This window comes from Bactrocera dorsalis, chromosome 1 (genome assembly GCF_023373825.1).
Source record: "Bactrocera dorsalis isolate Fly_Bdor chromosome 1, ASM2337382v1, whole genome shotgun sequence".
Lineage (NCBI taxonomy): Eukaryota > Metazoa > Arthropoda > Insecta > Diptera > Tephritidae > Bactrocera > Bactrocera dorsalis.
In genome coordinates, this window is record NC_064303.1 from 37,354,703 (window position 1) to 37,381,926 (window position 27,224).

A 27,224-nucleotide genomic window follows, 5' to 3' on the forward strand; every position below is an offset into this window, starting at 1 on the left:
AGAAATTCGGCTATTCCGGCCGAAATGCTCGAAAAAGTTGCCCAAAATTGGACTTTCCGAATGGACCACCTAAGACGCAGCCGCGGTCAACATTTAATGAAATTATCTTCAAAAAGTAAATGTCATGAACCAATCTAACGTTTCAAATAAAGAGCCGATGAGATTTTGCAAATTTTATGCGTTTTTTTTTTAAAAAAGTTATCAAGCTCTTAAAAAATCACCCTTTACTACGTTCTTCGGTTCAAGCGTGGCGTTAGTTTTCCTTCAAATTTTTGCCCTTTCATCACTACCAAAAAGGGTGAATTTAAAATCATCTGTAAATGAAACTTTTTTCCAAAAATCCATTTCCTTTTCTTTGTGTTTTTTGGCGAACTTTAAACGAAGTTTCCGGTTTTTTCAGAAATAAAAGGTTTCTTCCGTGGTGTTCTACTGTGGAATCCGTTATCGTTTAGAGTTTTTTTTTATTGTTTTTGGTTGGATACTCATTTGTGATGTAAACCAAAACTTTTTTTTACTACGCGTTCGGCTATATTTGAGCATTTACTTTTGGATTTTGGTCTACTTCGTTGGGAATCAGGCTGACGTCTCTACGAGATTGTTTTTTTTTTTTGGGCGTCCACTGCGCGGTTATTTTCGTTGGAACCATTATTTTTTAAAGTTTTTTAGAATTGTCTGTACTGTTGCTCGACTCAAGTTAAAAATTTTAGAACTTTCACCATATGATTTTTTTTCTTTTCTTTCTTTTATCACCAAATTTTCTTACATCAATTGATATTTCATTTTCGCGGAGCCATTTTAGCTATTGAAATGTTTAAACCACAACTAAATTCAATAAATATCAAACAATAAACATATTGAAATAAAAGAAAAAGGCTAACGTTACCTTACTGTTAATATTGCAATGTACAAAGTAGGAGATTAGAACTGTATGTAGACGTTTTGTCAAAGCAAATTTTTGAGTTTTTTTTCTTCCATAAATTTGTTGTTTTATGTTAAATATGATTTTTTTTTAGTTAATTGTTATTATAATAGATATTAGAATAAAACTGTTATCAACACATTTTTCTAAAAAGTTTTTTGTACTCTCACATCGAAGAAAACATGGGGTTTAATGTAGACTTTTGTCCGCCACTGTATACTTAAAATGAACTTTAATTAAGCAAATATTTACCATTTTGTTCGACCACTTTTTTCAATTTTTCCGCTAGATTCCATCAGTGTAAAACTTTTCTGGTTTCTCGGCGACAAGTAATTTTCACAGGCTTGAAGCCAACTTTCTCTATTAAGGGAGTTCTGCATTGACCGAAACAAAGGGTAGTCCAATGGCGCAATATCAAGGCTACATGGTGGATGCGTCAAAACTTCCGAGCCAAGCTTTCCCAGTTTCCCGATTCATCAAAAATTTGTGTGATCTAGCGTTGTTTTGATGGAAGACGAACCTTTTTCTGTTGATCAGTTCTGACCGTTTTTTTCAATTGCTTGCTTCAATCTCATCGGCTGTTTACAGCAAAATCAATCGTTCGACCATGCTGTAGCAGCTCATAGCGGATGATTCCTTTCTAATCCCACTCTCAGCATTACCTTTCCAGGCGTTAATCCTGGCCGTGCAACCATTTGTTCCGCTTCACCACGCTTGGACCATGATCTTCTTCGCACATTATTGTCGTATTTGATTCACTTTTTCTTTCCTGTTACCATTCGCTTCAGAAATGGTTCGATTTCATTTCGTTTCAGCAAAGAATCGCAGATGTTAATTCGGTCCATTAAATTTTTCACCGAAAATTCATTTGGTATTCGTACACAAACATTGAAACTCTTTTTGTAGCCAGCATTTTTTAAATGGTTTAAAACCGTTTGGTCATAAATATTAAGTTCATAGGAATTACATGGCTGCTTATATGATGGTCCTGGTCAATCTTTTCAATATTTCCATCGATTTTTTCAACAATAGGTCGACCAGGGCGAAGTGCATCTTTTACATCAAAATTTCCAGAACGAAAGCGAGCGAACCATTGTCGTGCCACACGGAAATAATTTAAGGTACAAAATGTCAACCAGAGGATCTAAATCCAAGAAATTTTATATATACATATACTAGTTATAACTCATACACTGATCGAGATATTCGGCATAAAGCTTGTTAGAAAAACGAAAATCACGAAAATTTCGAAATAGTAGGATATACCCAGTGATACGAGGGCTGCTATATATATTTCTGGCCTAGGCAACACTAAGTGTTGCCAGGTGCAATCTGACATTTCCATTGGAAAGTTTGACATTTTTTAGCATGATATCACTCAGTTTTGTCATTTAATCGTGAATCGTTTTATTTACAGGGAATTAAAAAATTCATCTGATCTGAATGTAATTAAGTCGTGAACATTTTCGTGCGATCATTTTTCACAACTTTCGACGTGGATTATCACGACAAGAGTACATCGATGAAGTAAACTCTTTGTATGGCTATGAAGCACCATCCTATAGCACTGTGAAAAACTGGTACAACGAATTCAATCGTGGCCGACGCTCGCTCAAAGACGAGTTCCATGAAGGTCGTCCAAAATCAGCCGTTGTGCCAGGAAACATCGATGCCGTACGTGAACAGATAATGCAAGGCCGTCATGTAACATACCTTCATATAGAGGCATGCCTATTCATTTCTCCCACCAGCATACATTCGATATTGCATGAACACCTGGCCGTAAAATAGGTTTGTTCTCGTTGAATCCCACACAATTTGACAATCGTTCAAAAAAAGGCTCGTGTGAATTGGCGTAAAGAAATGCTGAAAAAATACGACCGCGGTGCTTCAAAAGATGTTTATAAGATCGTCACAGGTAACGCATGATGGATCTATGCGTATCAGCTCGAAACAAAACAGCAATCGACCGTGTGGGTCTTCCAAGACGAGCCAAATCCAACGAAAGTTGTTCGTGGAAGAAGCACTTCGAAACAAATGGTCGCCTGTTTCTTCGGCAAAACTGGTCATGTGGCGACTGTTCTGCTTGAGCAACGTAGGACGGTCAATTATGAGTGGTACACCACCAGTTACCTGTAGTCTTCGGAGAAATTCGAAAAACGAACAGGAGAAGGCGAATCATTATGCACTATGACAAAGCGAGCTCTCATACATTGGCTCAAACCAGCGCCTTTTTGACCGGCCAAAACGTCGAATTGATGGGTCATCCGCCGTACAGCCCAACTTGACACCCAATGACTTCTTTTTATTCCCACACATCAAGGAAATAATGCGTGGTCAACGATTTTCGCCGCCAGAAGATGCTGTTGAAGCATACAAAAACCATGTTTTGGAGGTGTCTCAATCGGAGTGGAAAAAGTGCTTCGAAAATTGGTTTGAGCGCATGCAGAAGTGTATGAATCTTGATGGAGAATATTTTAAAAACAATAAAACCATTTTCGTTGATAAATATTCCTATTTTCATTATTAGGCCAGAAATATATATAGCAGCCCTCGTATCAATATTTCGTCAAATTTCTTTAGTTTGTTAAAGTTATTGAAGGTTGAAATTTAGAGCATGATAAAATTGTAAAATGTTTTTCTCATAAATTACCAGAGATAAATCAATGAAATTTTGTCGAGTCAAAGAAAAATAGTCGTGCTATATTATAGATTTTTTTGACGATCCATTTGTTTAAATAATAATATTTTACATAATTTTTTGTTAAACAATTGAAATTTTTAAAGTGTTCTTCACGCTAAAAAAATCGAAAAGTATGTGACACAACGCAGCAAATATTCCGCTTTAAAAATCTGCAAAAAAAAATTTGTTCATTCATACCTTTCCAAAGATATAGAATTTTTTGTCTCCCTACCGCACTTAAAACCTATGGCACATCCATCGTTGCGCAGTACGCTCGTTAGCTCACGACATCTGTGCTGCAAGAAAAGCATTAGCGCATTCGCATATCTACATTATAGATATTTTTTACATTCCATTTGTTTAAATTATAATATATTAAATAATTTTTTGTTAAACAATTGAAATTTTTCATGTGTTTTTCACGCTAAAAAAACGAAAAAGTATGTGACGCAACGGGGAAAATATTCATCTTTAATGATCTGAAAAAAAAAATTCTTGTTCATTCATACCATTCCAAATGTATTGAATTTTTTGTCCCCCTACCGCTACTAAAGCGTATAGCACATCCATGCGCTATGCGCTCATGCTTTTCTTGCGGCACAGATGTCGGAAGCATAATTTTTACTCAAATTGCATCTTGTTAATGATGGATGGATAGACTTCAACTAGTGTCGTATATATATAAATAACCCTATATCTATCTCGATATATTTTGACGGATACGTACAACAACAAAATTAGTATACTCAGTAGCAACATAGTGCAAGTTTAAGTGCTGAACACATAGAGAGCGACACGACATGGCAGAACGACAGTGAACTGTATATGGCGTCGTTAATCCTCCTATATGAACATTTGAAAGAAGACAGCGACATAACAATGGCCAACATGTACACAAAACAACACAGCTGTCCATTTTGCATGTACACATTTTCGTTATGGCCATACTAATACCTTTCACTTCAATGAAATTTTAATATTTTGTTCAAGTGAAATTTTTTATGCAAAAAATAAGTAAATAGGTAAATTTATTTGTTTTAAATTATCAATTGTTATTACAAATGATATAACAAAGCTATTTTATGCTTTAATTTGTAAAATAACGTCATGTTTGTTAGAGCTTTGAATAATTTTTCATTTTACATATGAGTGGCATCACTCATCTCTACTGTCAACTTTACTGTCGTCGGCAAATTTAAGTATATTTTTAAGTTAGCGAAAGCGACAACTGTCGGCCTGTAGTCGTGTAGTCATGCAGCTGTCTAAAGAACTATGTCCTTAAGAACGTGTGTATTTTAATATTTGACAAATGTCGCTTGAAGTCTGTCGCACTATGTATATGCGTTCAGCACTTATAATTAGCATTTTGCAAAACAATTTCTTACTGTTCCATATTTCCAATATGTTTGAATCGTGCAGTCGAAATACGCATGCTTCTTGCAAAGCAATGACAAGAAATATTAATAAAATTAAGCTTACAAATTAAACCCCTGACTTAACCTCATACTTTTCAAAATCCTATTCAACCACTAGATACACATAACCAGTGTAATGCCGTTTCCCTTAAGTACTTCTTAAATTATAAGTTCATCTTAAGCAATTATTTTGGAGAACAATACTATTGCCCTCATGTTTCGGCTTAACTAACTCTGTTATATTTTTTCCAAGGAAAAATAACCTATAGATTTATATGTACATACATATAATATATGTATATTTACTTCACATGAGCACTTTTATCCATTAGCTAAGTGAACACACACTAGTGGTTGAAGTATGCCACAATACTTAAACTAATCTACTAAAATACGCGAAAGACTCTAAAACAATCAACGGACTAAGGTACAGAGCCACAATGAAAATATGAGGGAGAAAGTGTAGAGAATACTAGTGTGAAAGCGAAGAGTGGATTAAGGAGTGATGTGTTGTGCTGACCTTAATTTCCCAAAGGGTTCTGGCCCATGATCCACTTTTCTGCTGTTGGGAGGAGGTGAGTATAGTTGTTTTGCCAAAGGTTTTTGCTCAGTGGGCTAAAATTTCTATGGGTCTTCTGTAGCATACATATACACACCTGGATACATGTTTATATCCATATGGTGTAAATGCATTATGCCTTTATTAAGTTTGCCGGTATTCCTTTTTCAAGCAAGTGGTCGACCAGCTCTTTGATGTGCCCTTATTACTTCATACTGACATACCTTCGACATGGTCAAGCTTAGTGTGCATGAACACGCCAGTATGTAGCGGCAGTAGTCAGACCATTCTTATAGGTAGAAGGTCAACTAGTTTATTGCTTATACTTGTAGAAAGGTATCAATATATGTCTAAGCTTTTGAGTAATTAAGCATTTTTCCACCAAGTAGCTTTATAAAAGTTCAGACCGTAATGTCTATGAGGCATACTTCAAGGTTAGTAGGTTACATGTAATACAGTTGGGGGCTAAGATTAAGAAATTTGACATTAATTGCTATTTTTGACTTTCAACAATCGCACTTTACTGGCTTTTTTGTTTCTTCTTTACAGCTTGACTCATATTTAATCACGTTGTATATTTTATAATTTAAAATACAACTAAATGAATAGATTAAGCAAGGGGAGGTGAAATGTGAAGCGATCACGCAAATCTAATCTATGGGTTTGCTTATGGAAAAAGAAGTGAATAAAATATTTCAAGTGCTGTTCCTTTATATATTTTCAATTCTTCTCAAATTAATTAAAATGCAATTTCATATCAATATTCTTGATCAAATGAAATGACAATTTTTTCATAAATTTCACATATTGAGTTACATTTTATTTTGCAAGCATTATTGATTTCTTCTTCTTCTTTACTGGCGTAGACACCGCTTACGCGATTATAACCGAGTTAACAACCGCGCGCCAGTCGTTTCTTCTCTTCGCTACGTGGCGCCAATTGGATATTCCAAGCGAGGCCAGGTCCTTCTCCACTTGGTCCTTCCACCAGAGTGGAGGTCTTCCTCTTCCTCTGCTTCCCGCGGCGGGTACTGCGTCGAATACTTTCAGAGCTGGAGTGTTTTCATCTATCCGGACAACATGACCTAGCCAGCGTAGCCGCTGTCTTTTAATTCGCTGAACTATGTCAATGTCGTATATATCTCGTACAGCTCATCGTTCCATCGAATACGATATTCGCCGTGGCCAACGCGCAAAGGACCATAAATCTTTCGCAGAACTTTTCTCTCGAAAACTCGCAACGTCGACTCATCGGTTGTTGTCATCGTCCAAGCCTATGCACCGTATAGCAGGACGGGAATTATGAGCGACTTATAGAGTTTGGCTTTTGTTCGTCGAGAGAGGACTTTACCTTTCAATTGCCCACTCAGTCCGAAGTAGCACCTGTTGGCAAGAGTAATCCTGCGTTGGATTTCCAGACTGACATTGTTGGTGGTGTTTAAGCTGGTTCCAAGATAGACGAAATTATCTACAACTTCAAAGTTATGACTGTCAACAGTGACGTGGGAGCCAAGTCGCGAGTGCGGCGACTGTTTGTTTGATGACAGGAGATATTTCGTCTTGCCCTCGTTCACTGCCAGACCCATTTGCGTTGCTTCCTTGTTCAGTCTGGAGAAAGCAGAACTAACGGCGTGGGTGTTGAGACCGATGATATCAATATCATCGGCATACGCCAGCAGCTGTACACTCTTATAAAAGATTGTACCTGCTCGATTCAGTTCTGCAGCTTGAATAATTTTCTCCAGCAGCAGATTGAAAAAGTCGCACGATAGGGAATCGCCTTGTCTGAAACCTCGTTTGGTATCGAACGGCTCGGAGAGGTCCTTCCCGATCCTGACGGAGCTTTTCGTGTTGCTCAACGTCAGTTTACACAGCCGTATTAGTTTTGCGGGGATACAAAATTCAGACATCGCGGCATAAAGGCAGCTCTTTTTCGTGCTGTCGAAAGCAGCTTTGAAATCGACGAATAGGTGGTGAGTGTCGACTCTCCTTTCACGGGTCTTTTCCAAGATTTGGCTCATGGTGAATATCTGGTCGGTTGTTGATTTACCAGGGCTGAAGCCACTCTGATAAGGTCCAATCAGTTTGTTGACGGTGGGCTTTAATCTTTCACACAATACGCTCGATAGAACCTTATAGGCGATGTTGAGGAGGCTTATCCCACGGTAGTTGCCGCAGATTGTGGAGTCTCCTTTTTTATGGATTGGGCATAGCACACTTAAATTCCAATCGTTGGGCATGCTTTCAACCGACCATATTTTACAAAGAAGCTGATGCATGATCCTTATCAGTTCTTCGCCGCCGTGTTTGAATAGCTCGGCCGGCAATCTATCGGCCCCCGCCGCTTTGTTGTTCTTCAGGCGGGTAATTGCTATTCGAACTTCTTCATGGTCGGGTAATGGAACGTCTGCTCCATCGTCATCGATTGGGGAATCGGGTTCGCCTTCTCCCGGTGTTGTGGTTTCACTGCCATTTAGCAGGCTGGAGAATGTTCCCTCCATAATTTAAGTATGCTCTGGGCATCGGTAACTAGATCACCTTTGGGGGTTCTACAAGAGTATGCTCCGGTCTTGAAACCTTCTGTAAGCCGCCGCATCTTTTCGTAGAATTTTCGAGCATTACCCCTGTCGGCCAGCTTATCAAGCTCTTCGTACTCACGCATTTCGGCCTCTTTCTTTTTCTGTCTACAAATGCGTCTCGCTTCCCTCTTCAACTCTCGGTATCTATCCCATCCCGCACGTGTTGTGGTCGATCGTAACGTTGCGAGGTAGGCAGCCTGTTTTCTCTCCGCTGCGACACGGCACTCCTCGTCGTACCAGCTGTTCTTTTGCACTTTCCGAAAACCAATGGTTTCGGTTGCAGCTGTACGTAAGGAGTTTGAAATGCCGTCCCACAGTTCCCTTATATCGAGTTGTTGACGAGTGCTCTCAGAGAGCAGGAGTGCAAGCCGAGTAGAAAATCGTTCGGCTGTCTGTTGTGATTGCAGCATCTCGACGTCGAAATTCCCTTGTGTTTGTTGGCGTGCGAATTTTGGCTGCAACAATATAGTGGTTCGAGTCGATGTTAGGACCTCGGAGCGCACGCACATCTAAAACACTGGAGACGTGTCTTCCGTCTATCACAACATGATCGATCTGGTTGGTGGTTTTTCGATCCGGAGACAGCCAGGTAGCTTGATGTATCTTCTTATGCTGGAATCTAGTACTACAGATAACCATATTTCGGGCCCCGGCGAAGTCGATCAGCCGCAACCCATTTGGGGATGTTTCCTCGTGGAGGCTGAATTTACCGACCGTAGTGCCAAAGATACCTTCTTTGCTCACCCTGGCGTTGAAGTCGCCAAGCACGATTTTGACATCGTGGCGAGGGTATCTTTCATAAGTGCGCTCCAAGCACTCATAAAAGGCATCGTTGGTCACATCGTGCTCCTCTTCCGTCGGGGCGTGGGCGCAAATCAGCGATATGTTTAAGAACCTCGCTTTAATGCGGATTGTGGCTAGACGTTCATTTACCGCAGTGAATGATAGTATTCGGCGACGGAGTCTCTCTCCCACCACGAATCCAACACCAAACTTGCGCTCCTTTATATGGCCACTGTAGTATATGTCACAAGGACCTACTCGTCTCTGTCCTTGTCCCGTCCATCGCATTTCTTGGACGGCGGTGATGTCAGCCTTTATCTTTACGAGGACATCTACCAGCTGGGCAACGGCACCTTCCCAATTAAGGGACCGGACATTCCAGGTGCATGCCCTCAAATCGTAGTCCTTATTTCGTTTGCCATGGTCGTCATCAAAAGGGGGGTCTCTCATCCGAGTCTGTTTTTTCCTTTTCATTGGGGTTGTTTTTTACGTGGCGGGTCCCAAACCCAGCGTACAACCCTATGCAGGGGATGTTTCGCCTTCTCACTTTAGCTCGCCTTCAAACGGATGTTCTTAGGCTACCCAGAGAATACTTGGTCAAAGACCGGAAGTCGTTAGCTGCTTCATATGTGAAAGAATCGTTTCTGACCACTCCCAAGTGAATGGCGATCAGAGAACTTTCCTCACTTGCGTGAACTTCTACACATGACTCCATCCTCCATTATTAATGATTTACTTGATAAAATAATATAACAGACATATACATAAGTTACTTTATACTTATACTTATACTTATAGTTATATTTGTACTTATACTTATGCTTATACTTATACTTATACTTATACTTATACTTATACTTATGCTTACATTTATACTTATGCTTATACATATATTTATGATTATATTTATACTTATACTCACACTTATACCTAAAGGAAGCATAAGCTGCCATTTGGGTATAGAAGGTGACGTTTTAGGTACAAATAAATAAAGAAGTCATGTAACTTAAATCATGTTGTAAAATATTTGATAACTCAAACCTTACCCGTAAAGGGAAAATGATGGCTGATATAGTTACAGTTTTTAAAGAAATCATCTACAAGTATTCAGCCTACCTGCTTTTGAGCTACATTCAAATAAATACTGCTTTCACTTTAAACAATTCATGTTCGTTTTCGGTCATAAAATTTGTTTTTACATTACCAGTTTAAATTGCGAATAAAACTTTATGCTACCAGCAATTCGTTTTTTTTTTTCAATAATAAAATAAAAATGTTTTAGAAATTAACTTTTGATTAAAACTCAAAACTAAGTACAATATCATAACAGCTTCGGTTTCCTGTGCATTCTTTGCTCAATTTATTTGATGACTAGTACAATATTTTGTGGTAAGTGATTTTTTTTATATTTCCAATGTTATTGCAAGCAAAAGTACGTACTAAAATAAAAACTATATTTGATGAGTTTATGAAAGGACATTAAATAGTTTTAGTATAATGTATGTCTTGATATATTGTATTTATATCTGTGTACTAACTCATGTGCATATAATAATACATTTTAAATAGTAAGCGGTAAAATACATATTTAGTTAATGTTTCTTTTAATAAAATATTCAATTCAATTTCTGAATTAAATTCGAAGGCCTTAAATAGAATAATAATAACAGTTTTACGTATATTTAACATGCGTATATACTATACTTGTATAATCTGACCGTATAATAAAGAATTATATAAATCATTCACATATAATTGACCCGCAGTACCTTATAGTATCTCACGCAATATTAAGTAAATGCGGTGTAGGTATATTCGTGCGATTAATAACTTATGCTACACGTATTACTTACCTCACAAGAAGCCCGTACTCTTTCTACTACCAAGTGAATAAAAAGTAGTAGTCCCTTAATCTACTTTTAATATCGAAAGCTATTATAACAACTTTTTGTCTTTAAAGTAAAAATCCCAGGATAGTGAATTCAAAGGGTAAACAGGAAAGAAACTTAGATATAAATGTGCGAAAAATCGCTGCACTCATATGTATACATGTATACATATACATATTTACGTACAATACATATACTTCCGGCAAAATAAATGTCACCTCAGGGAGCGCATTAAAACAGCGATTTAAAACAAGTTCTTTACTCCTTAAAATTTAAATTTTATTGGTTATTTAGGCATCCGACACTATGACCAAACCAATGTAAAGCTCTTTATTCAAAAACTTTATTATATTATTATGTGAGAAGACATGAAAATAAACATTGAGTTTCATTAAAGCATCTCAGATACCATAATCAATATATACGGAGTAAGTCAACTGGATGTTTGAAAATTCTAATGCAAAGGATTTCGAATTCAGAAGATTTTCCCTTACCAAATTTTAATTTGAACGGTTAAGGGGTTATATACAGTTAGAAAGCCGATAAAAGCGTTAAAATGGCGGTTTCTAAAAAAAAATCGATTTTTGACTTTTTGACCAAAATTTCGGACTTAAATTGAAGAAATAAATAAGATAATAAAATAGCAAAACCGGTTTTTTGAAAATTCTAACTGCAGTATATAATCACTTAAAGGGATATGTAAATTAAAGCTTTGAATGGGCGCGGCAACGCCAAGTTGTAAAAATTGTTTCAACCATAGATGCTTCCCCTAATGTAATCCGTTGTACTAAATAACAGTTTTGTACCTTATTATAGAGCTTCATTATAGAACCTTATAAGTTTTTAATTATTGGCGTTTTGTGGGCGTAGCAATGGTCCTATTCTGCCCATTTGCCCTACCAACTGCTTGGATACCAAGAAACATATGCACAAAATTTCATTAAGGGGTCAGTAGGGTAATCTGGCCTGTTTGTTTTTACTTTTTTTTATAGAAATTTTTATTTTACAATAGAACTTTTTTCACATATCATGAGGTATATCGTGGAGTGTATAAACACATTTTTTCGGAATTTTTTGATGGCGTCTGTCGTAGAAATGGCTGGGTGATGAGGTTTGGATCATCTGAAACACAAAAGCTTAATTTATTCTTGAAAAGTACGTGAATGGTTATCGTCCCTACTAGAATCATAAAAAAACGTCGAAAAATATAAAAGTAATTAAGGTTTTTTTGTTTGTTTTTTATTTTTCCCCATGTTGTTTTTACATAAATTTTTTCATAACATTGTCAATGAATTATAAAAAGCATAGGGGCGATAGCCAGATGTTTGGTGCACATTTAAAAAATTAAGAAAATCGGTTGAGTAGTTCGACCGGAATTATGCCCGCCAGTTTAAAATAGTATGTTTTGAGAAAAAGAAAAACGCGTTTAAAGTTTGAGGTACTGGTGTGTACTGTACCAGGTGTGCACTCCGAGCGCTCCGAACGTCGAGCGGTATAATTATTTTTGGGCCTTTTTCGAAACCTTCAATGCTAACGTGGGTTTCTACATTAATTCTAAGGGTATATGGGAACAGAAAATGCAAAAAAAAAAAAAACAAATTGAGAAAAGATTACCTACTGACCGCTTAAGCTCCATCTCACTGAAGTTATGTCTCGAAAAAATGGACAGACTGACAAATAAACGGACGGACGGACAGACAGTAAGTCACTCGATATTTGTATATCTAACTCGGTTAGCTTTAGGCGATATAACTATTGGGTGAACAAAATTCTGTAGCTATCAATTGCAAGAGTATAAAAATCGACCCGCTCTAATAATATGTACTATATGTATATTGCTGCACTTCTACAATGTACTTGGGCAGATAATAAATGTCACTTTTTGAAGTGCATTGATAACAAGGATTGTGAACAAGTGTAAGGTTATAAGTTTTGCTTCCACCTTGTTTGTGCTCTTACTGATCGACTAATACTTATAGGTATATCGTATTTGTATGTCTGGACATACTTAGATTTTTCCATTAGCACAAATACATTGACTGAAGGGTCAACTATGCTTTCACATATGAACTTTGTGAAAAAGTCAAATGTCTTACTGCTTGGTTGCATAAAAGTATAAAATCTTTTTCCTTAAAGGCATGTTTTGTTGTCTTAAGCTTTTGTTTCACTTATCGACACCTTTAATTTTTCTTTTAGTGCTTACCCTTACAAATAAAAACAAATAGAAATTGTAATTCTTAATTTTTCTAAATTTTTTTCATCAAAATCGGCCAAGTGGTTCGCGAAAAAACATCAAGATAAGGAAAAAATTTAAAGGGTCATAAAAAAACTGACACATACGAACGCCAAACCCTTTGAGGGTTTTACTATACTGTCCTAGTACCATCACCCTGACTTGGAATTTCTCACCCCCCAGACAATACTCCCAAAAATGTTCCACAGTGTAATCGGCATATACTTTTCCCTGCTTGTTGAGCAGGACAGATATTGAATTCACCGTAACGCGGACATATTTATAACATGTTTGTATGGATAAAATTTATGTTTATTTAAAGTGACAAGACATTGTTTGGAACTCGTGAATTCAAAGGGACCTTAAAACGCGTTTTTAAAGCGGTCATGTGATTAATATGTTTGGTTGAAAATTTAATAAGAATAATAGGAACGAAATACAAGTTTTCTTCATTTTAGTAATTATCCAGTGGCTTTTGTGATTGCAGAGCAAAGAATGAATCATAATTGGTCCTCGTAAATACATGCAGAACACACAAGCAAAACTAACAAGAAATAAAAAAAATTGAAATGGGTTGAAATTTTAAATTAATTTTTAATAAATTTTCTTATTATTAAGAGGATTTTTATAGATAAGAAGGAATCGAAATAGGTGCAAATAAAAAAGTAACCGCGTTTTGCTGATGTATTAACTCTGTAGTCACGAGAACTTTTTTGCGCTCTCAACATTTCCGTTTGATTCCTTTTGGTACCTACTTCTTCTATTTTTGTTTTTCTCTTAAAAACCGCATTTAACTTCAACACGTACATCAACTTAATTTACTCAGATGCAAATGAATAAAAAAACAGGTGAATTTCTTTGCTAAAAATCAGACGGAATAATTTTAAGTATTCAAATACCGTAAAATAATCAGTGGAGTAGGGATTTCAACTTGGGCAAACTAACTTAAGAACCGTAGCGTAGAAGAAAAATTAAAGAAGAAGAATATACAATTGATTACTCTTTATCGGTCGCGTCTTTGGTCATAACTCTGTAGTCATATGAAAGTCTTCGCATTCTTTCAATCTGCGAAATGAACATCCAACCCCTTGCATCCTGTATTTTATGTATGTGAGCAGCTCAAGCTTAGACAAAGTGATTTTTATGCAGATTTTACTGTTATCGCAAAACTATTTCCGCAGACGACTTTTGTAACGTTAAACCAGGTTTGCAAAGAATGTGCTTTCCTGCGACCGACTATAGTTCAATGTATTGTGATTGCAATTCTTTTTTTTTGCATTTACTTGTTACAATTTTTTTTTACACATCTTTGGCCTTAACTAGCATGGGGGTTCACTTAAGCTGCAACAAAAAGGGAATATTTTCAATATTCATCCATTTACAACATATGTATATATTATATGCACATTGACATTAGCTTTCATGCTATGCGGTGATTAGCATTTTTTTGATAGAATTAGATTGCTAATAGCTAGATAAAATTGCAGTAGTAAAAGTGTGGAGATTAAAAATATGTTACAAGTAATGTTGAAGGTAGAATAATAAGAATTGGTTAGCTACCACAGAGCGGTAAGAGCATCTTCTTCGAATTGTTGTAACATAAGCAAAGAGCTTCATGCAACTTTAGGTGGCAGTGTGGTAGTTTTTGTGGTTTAAATTGCTTTTTGTTGGCTATTATTGTTTACCTTTATTCAGATATGTCTATATGCACGTGTCCATATAAATATTAAGTCCACCGAAGCAAAGAGAAAGCAAAAGCTATATAAACTTTTTTCTTTTCGAGTGTTTTTTTTACAAATTTACTGACGACTAAAAATTGCTCTCATCGATCGACGCTTGTGACCGATTATTTGACCAAAAATCACATTTTAACCATTAACCACTCCCCGTGTTCATCTGATATGCCACCGTGCGACTTCTTCCTTTTCGGAAGAATGCATTTGCCCATGAAAAGAAAGCGTTATTCAGACGTAGAGGCCATTCAAAAGGCTTGCACCGGCATACTGGTGGCCATACCGCTTTTGGACCGTGCGAAAAGCTGTATTGAAACAGAAGGAGACTATTTTGAATAAAATATATAGATTTTGTCGAAAAAACCATTTTTTTCATTTTTTTCCTGTTTACTTTGGACCCCACCTTGCAAGTCCCTTCTGAGGTTTGATAATTCAAAGTTGAAAATTTAACTCCAATGAGATATAATACATCTAAATTTTATCAAGGCTAAATTTAATAAAACAGGTCTATGAGGAAAACATCAACTGAATGACGAGAAATACCAATTTCGAGCTGGACTAATGAAAATCATTATATGTAGTATATGAAAGATATCCCTTCTCCTTCGGTTGTTCTAAAGTTTTTTAATTGTCCGCGCATGTTCTTCATTCAGCCGAATCTTTTTTTCCACTTCCGGAAGCAGGAATCTTAAAGAAAGGTGCCTTGTGATGACCTCTACAATATTATTAACTTCCGTTTTGCCTAACCCAACCTATGTTAGCACCAATTAAATATTTTTTTTTTTTTAAGCCGTGTTGTCCTAATTTTACATTTCAGAGTAGGTGTTTATTTTCGTACAAATATGACTAAGGATATGTCAACAAAATCACATTTAAAATTAAATTGATAAATAAAACTGGTTGCTTTCTCATCTCTCTCACTGACCTTTACGCTCGGTCTCACATTACTAGGCATTTCCATTCCAGCTACAATATTTGATATTTTCTGCAATTACAAAGGCAACAAGAACTGCTCTCTGCGCAATGGCGACATTGTTCAAGAAACTTTTATAATTTAAATCAAGTCCTTTCTTTAATTTTCTTTCTTAATTCGTTGATGTTCAGTGTTGCACTCATTCTCGTAAAATTTTAAATGAGTAAAATTTTAACTGGAAAGCGAAAATTTAATGACTTGCCGCATATTAAACCAATTTTAAATCTTTAAAAATTATCGAATGTCTTTTTATTTGCAATTACATAATTTTTTTTATTTAATGTCTTTTGCATAAAAATGTATTATGTCTACATTATGTTACTAATGTTTTTATATGCCTCTTGTACTTCAGCACAATAATAAGAAAACTTATAAATATAATAAATTGAACTCATATATTTCACTGACTGAGATCAGGATGGAGTCATGTGTAGAAGTTCACGCAAGTGAGGAAAGTTCTCTGATCGCCATTCACTTGGGAGTGGCCAGAAATGATTCTTTTACATATGACTCAAGCAGCTCACGACTTCCGGTCTTTGACCAAGTATCCTCTGGGTAGCTTAAGAACATCCGTTTGAAGGCGAAACATCCCCTGCATAGGGTTGTGCGCTGGGTTTGGGACCCGCCACGTAAAAAAACACCCTCAATGAAAAGGAACAACAAGCCTCGGATGAGAGACCCCCTTTTGATGACGACCATGGCAAACGAAATAAGGACTACGAATTGAGGGCATGCACCTGGAATTTTCGGTCCCTTAATTGGGAAGGTGCCGCTACTCAGCTGGTTGATGTCCTCGTGAAAATAAAGGCTGACATCACCGCCGTCCAAGAAATGCGGGACAAGGACAGAGACAAGTAGGTCCTTGTGACATTTAGTACAGTGGCCATATAAAGGAGCGCAAGTTTGGTGTTGGATTCGTGGTGGGAGAGAGACTCCGTCGCCGAGTACTATCATTCACTGCGGTAAATGAACGTCTAGCCACAATCCGCATTAAAGCGAGGTTCTTAAACATATCGCTGATTTGCGCCCACGCCCCGACGGAAGAGGAGCACGATGTGACCAACGATGCCTTTTATGAGTGCGTGGAGCGCACTCATGAAAGATGCCCCCGCCACAATGTCGAAATCGCGCTTGGCGACTTCAACGCCAGGGTGAGCAAAGAAAGTATCTTTGGCACTACGGTCGGTAAATTCAGTTTCCACGAAGAAACATCCCCAAATGGGTTGAGGCTGATCGACTTCGCCGGGGCCCGAAATATGGTTATCTGTAGTACTAGATTCCAGCATAAGAAGATACATCAAGCTACCTGGCTGTCTCCGGATCGAAAAACCACCAACCAGATCGATCATGTTGTGGTAGACGGAAGACACGTCTCTAGTGTTTTAGATGCGCGTGCGCTCCGAGGTCTTAATATCGACTCGGACCACTATATTGTTGCAGCCAAAATTCGCACCCGCCTCTGTGCAGCAAAAAACGCACGCCAACAAACACAAGGAAGTTTCGACGTCGAGATGCTGCAATTACAACAGACAGCCGAACGATTTTCTACTCGGCTTGCACTCCTGCTCTCTGAGAGCACTCGTCAACAACTCGGTATAAGGGAACTGTGGGACGGCATTTCAAACCGCTTACGTACAACTGCAACCGAAACCATTGGTTTTCGGAAAGTGCAAAAGAACAGCTGGTACGACGAGGAGAGCCGTGTCGCAGCGGAGAAAAAACAGGCTGCTTACCTCGCAACGTTACGATCGTCCACAACACGTGCGGGATGGGATAGATACCGAGAGTTGAAGAGGGAAGCGAGACGCATTTGCAGACAGAAAAAGAATGAGGCCGAAATGCGTGAGTACGAAGAGCTTGATAATCTGGCCGACAGGGGTAATGCTCGAAAATTCTAAGAAAAAATGCGGCGGCTTACAGAAGGTTTCAAGACCGGAGCATACTCTTGTAGAACCCCCAAAGGTGATCTAGTTACCGATGCCCAGAGCATACTTAAATTATGGAGGGAACATTCTCCAGCCTGCTAAATGGCAGTGAAACCACAACACCGGGAGAAGGCGAACCCGATTCCCCAATCGATGACGATGGAGCAGACGTTCCATTACCCGACCATGAAGAAGTTCGAATAGCAATTACCCGCCTGAAGAACAACAAAGCGGCAGGGGCCGATGGATTGCCGGCCGAGCTATTCAAACACGGCGGCGAAGAACTGATAAGGAGCATGCATCAGCTTCTTTTTAAAATATGGTCGGAGGAAAGCATGCCCAACGACTGGAATTTAAATGTGCTATGCCCAGTCCATAAAAAAGGAGACCTCACAATCTGCGCCAACTACCGTGGGATTAGCCTCCTCAACATCGCATATAAGGTTCTATCGAGTGCATTGTGTGAAAGATTAAAGCCCACCGTCAACGAACTGATTGGACCTTATCAGTGTGGCTTTAGACCTGGCAAATCAACAACCGACCAGATAGTCACCATATGCCAAATCTTGGAAAAGACCCGTGAAAGGCGAATCGACACACACCACCTCCTCGTCGATTTCAAAGCTGCTTTCGACAGCACGAAAAGGAGCTGCCTTTATACCGCGATGTCTGAATTTGGTATCCCCGCAATACTGATACGGCTGTGCAAACTGACGTTGAGCGGCACCAAAAGCTCCGTCAGGATCGGAAAGAACCTCTCCGAGCCGTTCGATACCAAACGAGGTTTCAGACAAGGCTCCCTATCGTGCGACTTTTTCAATCTGCTGCTGGAGAAAATAGTTCGAGCTGCAGAACTTAATCGCTGGCGTATGCCGATGATATTGATATCATCGGTCTCAACACCCGCGCCGTTAGTTTTGCTTTCTCCAGGCTGGACAAGGAAGCAAACCGAATGGGTCTGGTAGTGAAAGAGGGCAAGACGAAATATCTCCTGTCATCAAACAAACAGTCGTCGCACTCGTAGATAATTTCGTCTATCTTGGAACCAGCGTAAACACCACCAACAATGTCAGCCTAGAAATCCAACGCAGGATAACTCTTGCCAACAAGTGCTACTTCGGACTGAGTAGGCAATTGAGAAGCAAAGTCCTCTCTCGACAGACAAAAACCAAACTCTATAAGTCACTCATAATTCCCGCCCTGCTATATGGTGCAGAGGCTTGGACTATGTAAACAACGGATGAGTCGACGTTACGAGTTTTCGAGAGAAAAATTCTGCAAAAGATTTATGGTCCTTTGCTTGTTGGCCACGGCGAATATCGCATTCGATGGAACGATGAGCTGAACGAGATATATACGACATTGACATAGTTCAGCGAATTAAAAGACAGCGGCTACGCTGGATAGGTCATGTTGTCCGGATGGATGAAAACACTCCAGCTCTGAAAGTATTCGATGCAGTACCCGCCGGGGGAAACAGAGGAAGAGGAAGACCTCCACTCCGTTGGAGGGACCAATTGGAGAAGGACCTGGCTTCGCTTGAATATCCAATTAGCGCCACGTAGCGAAAAGAAGAAACGGCTGGCGCGCGGTTGTTAACTCGGCTATAATCGCGCAAGCGGTGTCTTCGCCAATTAAGAAGAAGAAGACATCAATAAGAAAAATAGAAAGGACCGACAATTGGTTTTAAGAGCATCTTCTCCTACAAAAACAAAGGTATTTGTAAGATTTATGACAAAAGTGTAGTAAGTTTAACTTTTGTTACAAAAAATAAATATTATATAGCACCATTTCTTAAAACAGCAAAGCAAAAGTAGAACAACCGTTAAACAGTGCAATTAATACAGCCACTAAACCAAATAAACGCTCTGACTCATTTACTACTAATTCATGCAAGATACAACTTCGGAGCCGCATTAAAATGTCAAACTCTAGTCACTTTAACAGTAGTGCATTTAAAAAATAACTCAGGAAATCGTTTAACAACAATTTATGGAAAAGTTTGGCATTGCAAGAGAATTAGGGACAATACTACAGATTACAAAGGAGTCAAGCGGTTTAAAATATGCAATATGGATGTGAATCTTTTAACGAGTGATCTATGTAATATTTTTTTCAATAGTCTTATAATGGTGTTTGAAATGGGTATCAACAAAAAGTCCTATTGCGCTTATCGCAGGTACTTGAAGTGAATAACCTTAGGTGTAAAGTATCCAGGGCTAATCAGCTGGCTTAAAAGTCATAGTTGCAGCACAAAACTTTTTTCACTACCTGGACTCACTTGTGCATACACCACTTGCTGTCGCTCTATCTTTATATTCAGAAAAGTTAACGTGTAGTGTGTTTAACGTGTGATCCTGCTGTCGACAGCTTAACTCCACGGTGCTCAGAAGCACAACGGATCAATACAATGCGTCGATCAGCGGCCTGAAAATTGGGTAAGTATTTTCAGTACCAATTAGCAGTGTGGCATGGACACACTAAGCACCTTGGTAGGGTTCGAGGCCCATCTAAAACTTCTGCCGTACTTTGGGTCCGGCACCCGGTTGCAATGTAACTCCACATTCAAACTGACAGAGTCAGTTCTTCCAGCGATTTGGGTTTTAACCACAACCAACACGAATCTCCACAAAAGGCCAAACCCAATGAGCAGATTGGAGTTACCTCCAAGGGCTAACTGCTCCCCGTGGTACCAGGTTAAAGTCTTTGGTATGACCTTGTAACCGAAGCTACGACCAGTTGAGTTTCCACACAACTCTGGACTGGTGGCCAGGATCTTAGTCGCCTCTTACGACAGGCATGCCTTACCACGGGTATATTCGGTTTCCCCCAAGAGGGTCCGCCCTAACCGCAGGGGATCAGAAAAGTTAAATTAAATTTTATTCATTTCTATAGGATGTGTTGGCTTCGTTCCGATATCGTTATCCAACGACTAGATGTGGTAAAAGATTTCTCCGTCATATACTCGTACACGTATAACGATATTTTTTAAATTTTCCATTGTTGTTCTATGAAAAAAAACGCATAAAATTTGCAAAATCTCATCGGTTCTTTATTTGAAACGTTAGATTGGTTCATGACATTTACTTTTTGAAGATAATTTCATTTAAATGTTGACCGCGGCTGCGTCTTAGGTGGTCCATTCGGAAAGTCCAATTTTGGGCAACTTTTTCGAGCATTTCGGCCGGAATAGCCCGAATTTCTTCGGAAATGTTGTCTTCCAAAGCTGGAATAGTTGCTGGCTTATTTCTGTAGACTTTAGACTTGACGTAGCCCCACAAAAAATAGTCTAAAGGCGTTAAATCGCATGATCTTGGTGGCCAACTTACGGGTCCATTTTCTTGAATTGGTGTCCGAAGTTTTCCCTCAAAATGGCCATAGAATCGCGAGCTGTGTGGCATGTAGCGCCATCTTGTTGAAACCACATGTCAACCAAGTTCAGTTCTTCCATTTTTGGCAACAAAAAGTTTGTTAGCATCGAACGATAGCGATCGCCATTCACCGTAACGTTGCGTCCAACAGCATCTTTGAAAAAATACGGTCCAATGATTCCACCAGCGTACAAACCACACCAAACAGTGCATTTTTCGGGATGCATGGGCAGTTCTTGAACGGCTTCTGGTTGCTCTTCACCCCAAATGCGGCAATTTTGCTTATTTACGTAGCCATTCAACCAGAAATGAGCCTCATCGCTGAACAAAATTTGTCGGACGTAAAGCGCGAAACACATTTCGAACCGAACACTGATTTTGGTAATAAAATTCAATGATTTGCAAGCGTTGCTCGTTAGTAAGTCTATTCATGATGAAATGTCAAAGCATACTGAGCATCTTTCTCTTTGACACCATGTCTGAAATCCCACGTGATCTGTCAAATACTAATGCATGAAAATCCTAACCTCAAAAAAATCACCCGTTATAATGATATTTCGCTAAATTTTCCATTGTTGTTCTATGGCAAACGGGTTAAACTCAGTTTGGAGAATGGACATAGTATTCTCGCTGTGTGTCTGAATATTAAACTAAGAACAGTTCTCATTTTAAAAATAAAAAAATACATAGTGAGCGCAGACTCCTTTACCTACCTTCCGACATAGGTATAGGTATTTATATGTAACAATTTGTTCCCCATTACTTCACCCTCTAAGCCGATTTGTAACGTTCTTTGTATAACATGGCAATTTAATAGATTGTTGTATTAATATATATATTGTATTAATATAGCAACAGCTGTTCGGCAATGCGAATAAAAAGTGGTATTAAAACAAAAAATATGCAATGACGTAGAACCAAAGTGTAGTATATATTTATTGTTTTGGCGCTTTTTACAGCACTTCACTTTCTGAACACACCTTTTTTGGCTGCCAAAACGAGTTTTGAAACAATGTTGAGTAAAGAAACGGTAAAACTAAATATTAAAATTGAGCATTTTATACTTTATACTGGTTTTAATTAAACAAAGTACTTCCTGGGTTATAAGTCAGAGCGTGGTCATACTTTTACCATAGCTACATAAGATTACGTGCCTCATTTTTTTTATATGTTTGCAATATTGCTGCTTAACTTGATTTAGTTTGCTCCAGCAGCTTATGAGAACCAAACTAACTATAGTATCGGGTAATGCCTAATATTTAATAATTTATTGAAGGAACCATACATCTAATAAAATTCGTCTGTGTCAAATTCGGAGATCGGTGGTAGAACGTTTATAGAAAAGTCTTTTCGATAAATATCGATTATATATCGACTGCAATATTAAGTGTCATCGTCAGCGCGTTTTCGTTCCGTGAATAGAAATATTTAGACATTTTCAGTAGCTAATTATTGTTACCACTAAAAGTATGCATTTCATGGTAAAGCTGAAATAAATAAAAGTCACAAAAGCAACGTTTTTAAATCTTTTATTCCGCAACTTAAAACAAATTCTGTTAATTGTTTCGTAAATCACTTTTTGTATTTGTATTCTTAGCCACTGAGCGTTATATAATTAAACTTTACGGTATGTGAGTAATAATAAAGCCAACAAAATTTACAAAGGATCATCAAAGGATTTCAGAAACTGATTGCATACAGCCTTCACTGAAACGGCAGGCTCTAGTATCACGTTACCAAGCGGTCCCTGAAATCTAAAGATGAAAGTTAGTTAAAAAGAAGGAGTAAAAAATTATGAACGGACGAATGCGTGCTTTGCATGTGATGTATTTTAAATTGGCAGTAGGAGCCTAAAATTTAGTAATCTTTTAATCAACATTTTAGATTGAAAACATTTTCAAATGGATAAAAAATTTAATATGTCCTATACAAATTTAGTCAAATTTTATTTATGTTTTTCTTTAGCCTTTTTTTTTTGTAAATTTCTTTCTTTGCCTTTTTTGGTGCCTTTATTACATCATTGTAGTTCCATAAACCATTCATGCTCTGATTTTTGATCTGCCTCATTAAGACAAAAAGGCCGTACCATACATTTTGAAACAGAAAGCGCGATAGAAATTAAACAGAAAAGTGGCAAACAGAAATGGCGGCTGCAATTAAAATATTGTTGATGTGTTGCAACTGCAGCTTTATAAAATCTAACTGTTTATTTTTATATCCTAAACAGGACATCTTAAATTTGCCACAAATTTTGTAACAGCAAGAAGGAAGCGTCAGAGACCGTACAGAGTATATGTATATATAAATCAGAGCCGCTCAAAACAATGCGCATTTTTTCATGCCTATACTCAGAGTATAGACAAGCAAATGCAGTCGAAGCATGTACGCTATGATGCTAATTCTGCCAGCGTCACAAATACACTCAAAATACAGGAATTCAGTTTCGAATAAGCATATAGAGGGCTTAATGAGAATCAAAACTTACGATCTTGAAGTCGATATGGAAAAAATCATGGAAAGTTAAAAAAAATTAACTTAAAATTATTGTTGTTCTTATTTGCTTTTTTAATCAAAAACCATAATTTTTTATTTTTTTCTAAATTTTTAATAACAAAATAACCAAATAGCACGATTTCACTCAGTGTACTAAGCAAGCGCGCGCACACAATCATACGCTGGCAGATATCAAATGTGTGATTGTATGCGTTGGTAAATAAATTGCGTATTATTTTGAGCGGCTCTGATATAAATCATCGGCATGACGAGCTGAGTTGATTTAGTTATGTCCGTCTGTATCTCTGTCCAGCTCTTCGTCCGTTTTTCTGTTTCTATATAATATGTCATACAAAAATTTTTCATTTGATGAGATGTCTATCTGTATTTGAGGATATAGCAGGTGCGTTCCAGAGAAAACAGGACCTTAAAAAAAAACAGAACAAATGGTTTTTGGCAAAATCAATTTATTTTATTCAAAATAGGCTTTTTCTGCTTCAATACAGCTTTTTGTCCTAAGGCATGTGGAACGAGTGTTTTAGCTCGTTGGTCGGTATGGCCACCAGCAGTGATGCCACTGAAAAATTTTTTTTTGTAAACATACAAATTCAAAAAAGTAAGCAAACTGAAAAAAAGTAAGCAAAAATTTTTTCAAGTTCACTTTAATTTATAATAACAAAACGTATGCTTATAAATATAAGTAATAAAATAAAGATAACCATTCATTAACATTTTAAATAAGTAGGTAACTAAAAAAAATGTTTCAAAATAAAGTTACTTTTTCAAAAAGTAATAGTGCACAGTTCTTTGGCCAGCATTATGTTATTAATAGTTTTTAAGCAGAGTTTATTTCTCAATTTCGTTTTTATCAGATTTAATTCAGAAAATTGCCGTTCAGCAGCTACTGAGCTGTGCGGCAATGTTATATTTAATAACAAACCAAATTGGTCAAATCCTTAAAACAATGTTCGCCCATTCCATCTTTATGGTATGAAACTTGTTCCCAAAAATCTTCAATATCCATATCCCTTTTCAAATCGAGTTTGGAAAATTTAAATATTTTCCATTGCTGTACAATTACGTCCTCATCAAATTCAAATAAATTGGAAAATTGATACAACAAGGGCTCAATTTGTGTTTGATGATCAGATAAAACTCTGCTGGGCGTAATAATCGATAATAATTTTAGGTCATTTCTCGAAAAATCGAACCTTTTTCTAATTTGCTGCAACAGCTCCAAATAAAAATTTAAAATGCTATTTTTTATTCTAACTGTATCAGAAAAGGATAGTTTATTTTTTTACAAATGTTGTTCTGCCTTGGATCCAATGCATATTTCTTCTATTGGTAAATAGTTTTCTTTTTCGTTGAAATTAATATTTGCTAATGATTCCAAACCGCTTACATATTCAATTTTCATGAAATTGCTTAATAATAATTTGAAAGTCGTGTCCAGATGGGAATACAAATAAGGCAAGCGAACTTTTTCCGATTGAAATTCCCTGTTGAGATCATTTATGATTTTGAGGATATATGATAAAAAAAAGTAGGTTTTGATTTCAGGATCATTCATTTGCACTGCCATCTCATTGGCTTTGATTCCATTTACTTCCAACACAGAGTCTAAAAAATAAAACTGTAATGGATTCCACTGTTCTATTATTCTGTTTATGACTGCTTCCAGTAAAAGCCATCTGGTCATGGAAATGCCCAATATTTTATGTGGCTGCACCAAACAATAATCTTGAAAATCTTTAAATTCTTCAATTCTTTGTGGACTGTGTGCAAAATATTTGTAAATATTACGGCAAAGTTGTTCAATTTGACTAGGCAGTTTTTTTACACGCGTAAGCGGAACATAAATGTAGTGAATGGCAAGAACATTTTAAATAAAACAAATTAACATCGTTTCTAAACTTTCCTGCTAATCCATTTACCTCTGAAGCCATTACATTTGCACCATCGGTGGCGAGACCTATGATGTTCCCTAATGGAAAGCCCTGTTCGCTGAAAAATTCTCTAATACTTGAATATATACTTGTTGCATCTGCATTTACTACGCTGATTAAACCCAAAAATTTGTCGCTTATTCTTTTTGTCAAATGGTTAAAATATCTCGCAATTAAGACTAATGATTTCTTCGTTGATACGTCGGTAGTTTCATCAACAATGAGCGAAAATTTTATTTGTTTTAATTGATCCACAATTTTATCTCGTGCCTTATTACCTAAATAAATAAATAAATATTTTCTTGTGCAAAGAGGAAGAAAATGTGCATATATATTACCTAAAATTTCCGCTACATTTGCTGACTTGGTTCTTGCCATTTGAAGAGCAGCTGCAATTTTTGAGTCCGGGCAGCATTCTTTAATAAGAGACGGCAAAGAATCCATCAACAGAAATGGCAAATTATGACATATCAAAAACATGACCAATGTTAGTTCAGCTTGTCGCACTTGCTGGGAAAGTTGCTGCTTTTCCACATTCAAGCATGATTCGATGCTCACTTGATCTTTTTTACGCTCAACATTTTGCAAGTTGCAGGATAAATTAGAATGCTTGTTTAAGTACGTCACGTTATTTGCAATTTTCTTTTCGCAGGCTATACAAAACTGGACCCATCGTTGTCTTGCAGCCAAGGAAATTTACTTAGCCAAGCTGACCTAAACTTTCGTTTAGTTTTTTTTTTTTGCTTGTGCTTCATGAGTGTCGCTATCAAGTATGAAAAAAAATAAGCGTTTGGAATATAATAATGTTTCCAAAGAACTAACCTGCTTTCACTATCAGATAGTGGGACAATTATTTCCGATGGCTCTGACTGCTTGTTTTTTTTAATCAAATACCTATTAAAGCGTAATTGATAAATAAATTAACACTACGAATTACACATTTACTCACCTATCCATAAATGCTACTTTATTAATTACAGCAGCACAGTATACAAAAGTAAAAAATTTACATTGCCGCCACTTGCATCAATAACATGACTATGAAATGTATAAGTGCTTAACAGTGCTGAACAGTGCTGTCACTTATTTAAATTTATTTGAAATACTTAAAATCAATAAATAATACACTTCAATTTAAAAAATCTAATGAATAAAGTAAGCAAAATGGGGAAAAAGTGCACAACTTAACATTAAGAAAAAAAGTAAGCACTTTTGCTTACAACTAAGCAAAACGGCAACACTGGCCACCAGTATGCCGGTGCAAGCCTTTTGAATGGCCCCTACGTCTGCATAACGCTTTCCTTTCATGGACAAATCCATTTTTCCGAAAAGGAAGAAGTCGCACGGTGCCATATCAGGAGAATACGGGAACTGGTTAATGGTTAAAATGTGATTTTTGGTCAAATAATCGGTCACAAGCGTCGATCGGTCTGAGGAATTTTTGGTCGTCAGTCAATTTGAGCGAAACAAACCGTACACACACCTTTCTTAAGCCCAAATGTTCGGTCAAAATGCGATAAATTGATGTTTTAGGGATGTTCAATTCCATTTCCATGAATTTCAATGATGATTTCGGCTGATTTTTGATCGATTCGCGCACAGTTTCGATGGAATTTCCGGTGATCACGGATTTTGATTGGCCCATATGTTGATCGTCATTTATGTCCTCACGACCACTTTGAAAACGTTGAAACCACCCGTGCACTCTACGGGATAGGCA

General features: G+C 37.3%; 1 pseudogene; it reads right to left on the minus strand.

Moving 5' to 3' along the window:
- Window positions 1-24,585: 24,585 nt before the first annotated feature.
- On the minus strand, window positions 24,586-25,997 carry LOC125775389 (uncharacterized; annotated as a pseudogene).
- Window positions 25,998-27,224: the final 1,227 nt, after the last annotated feature.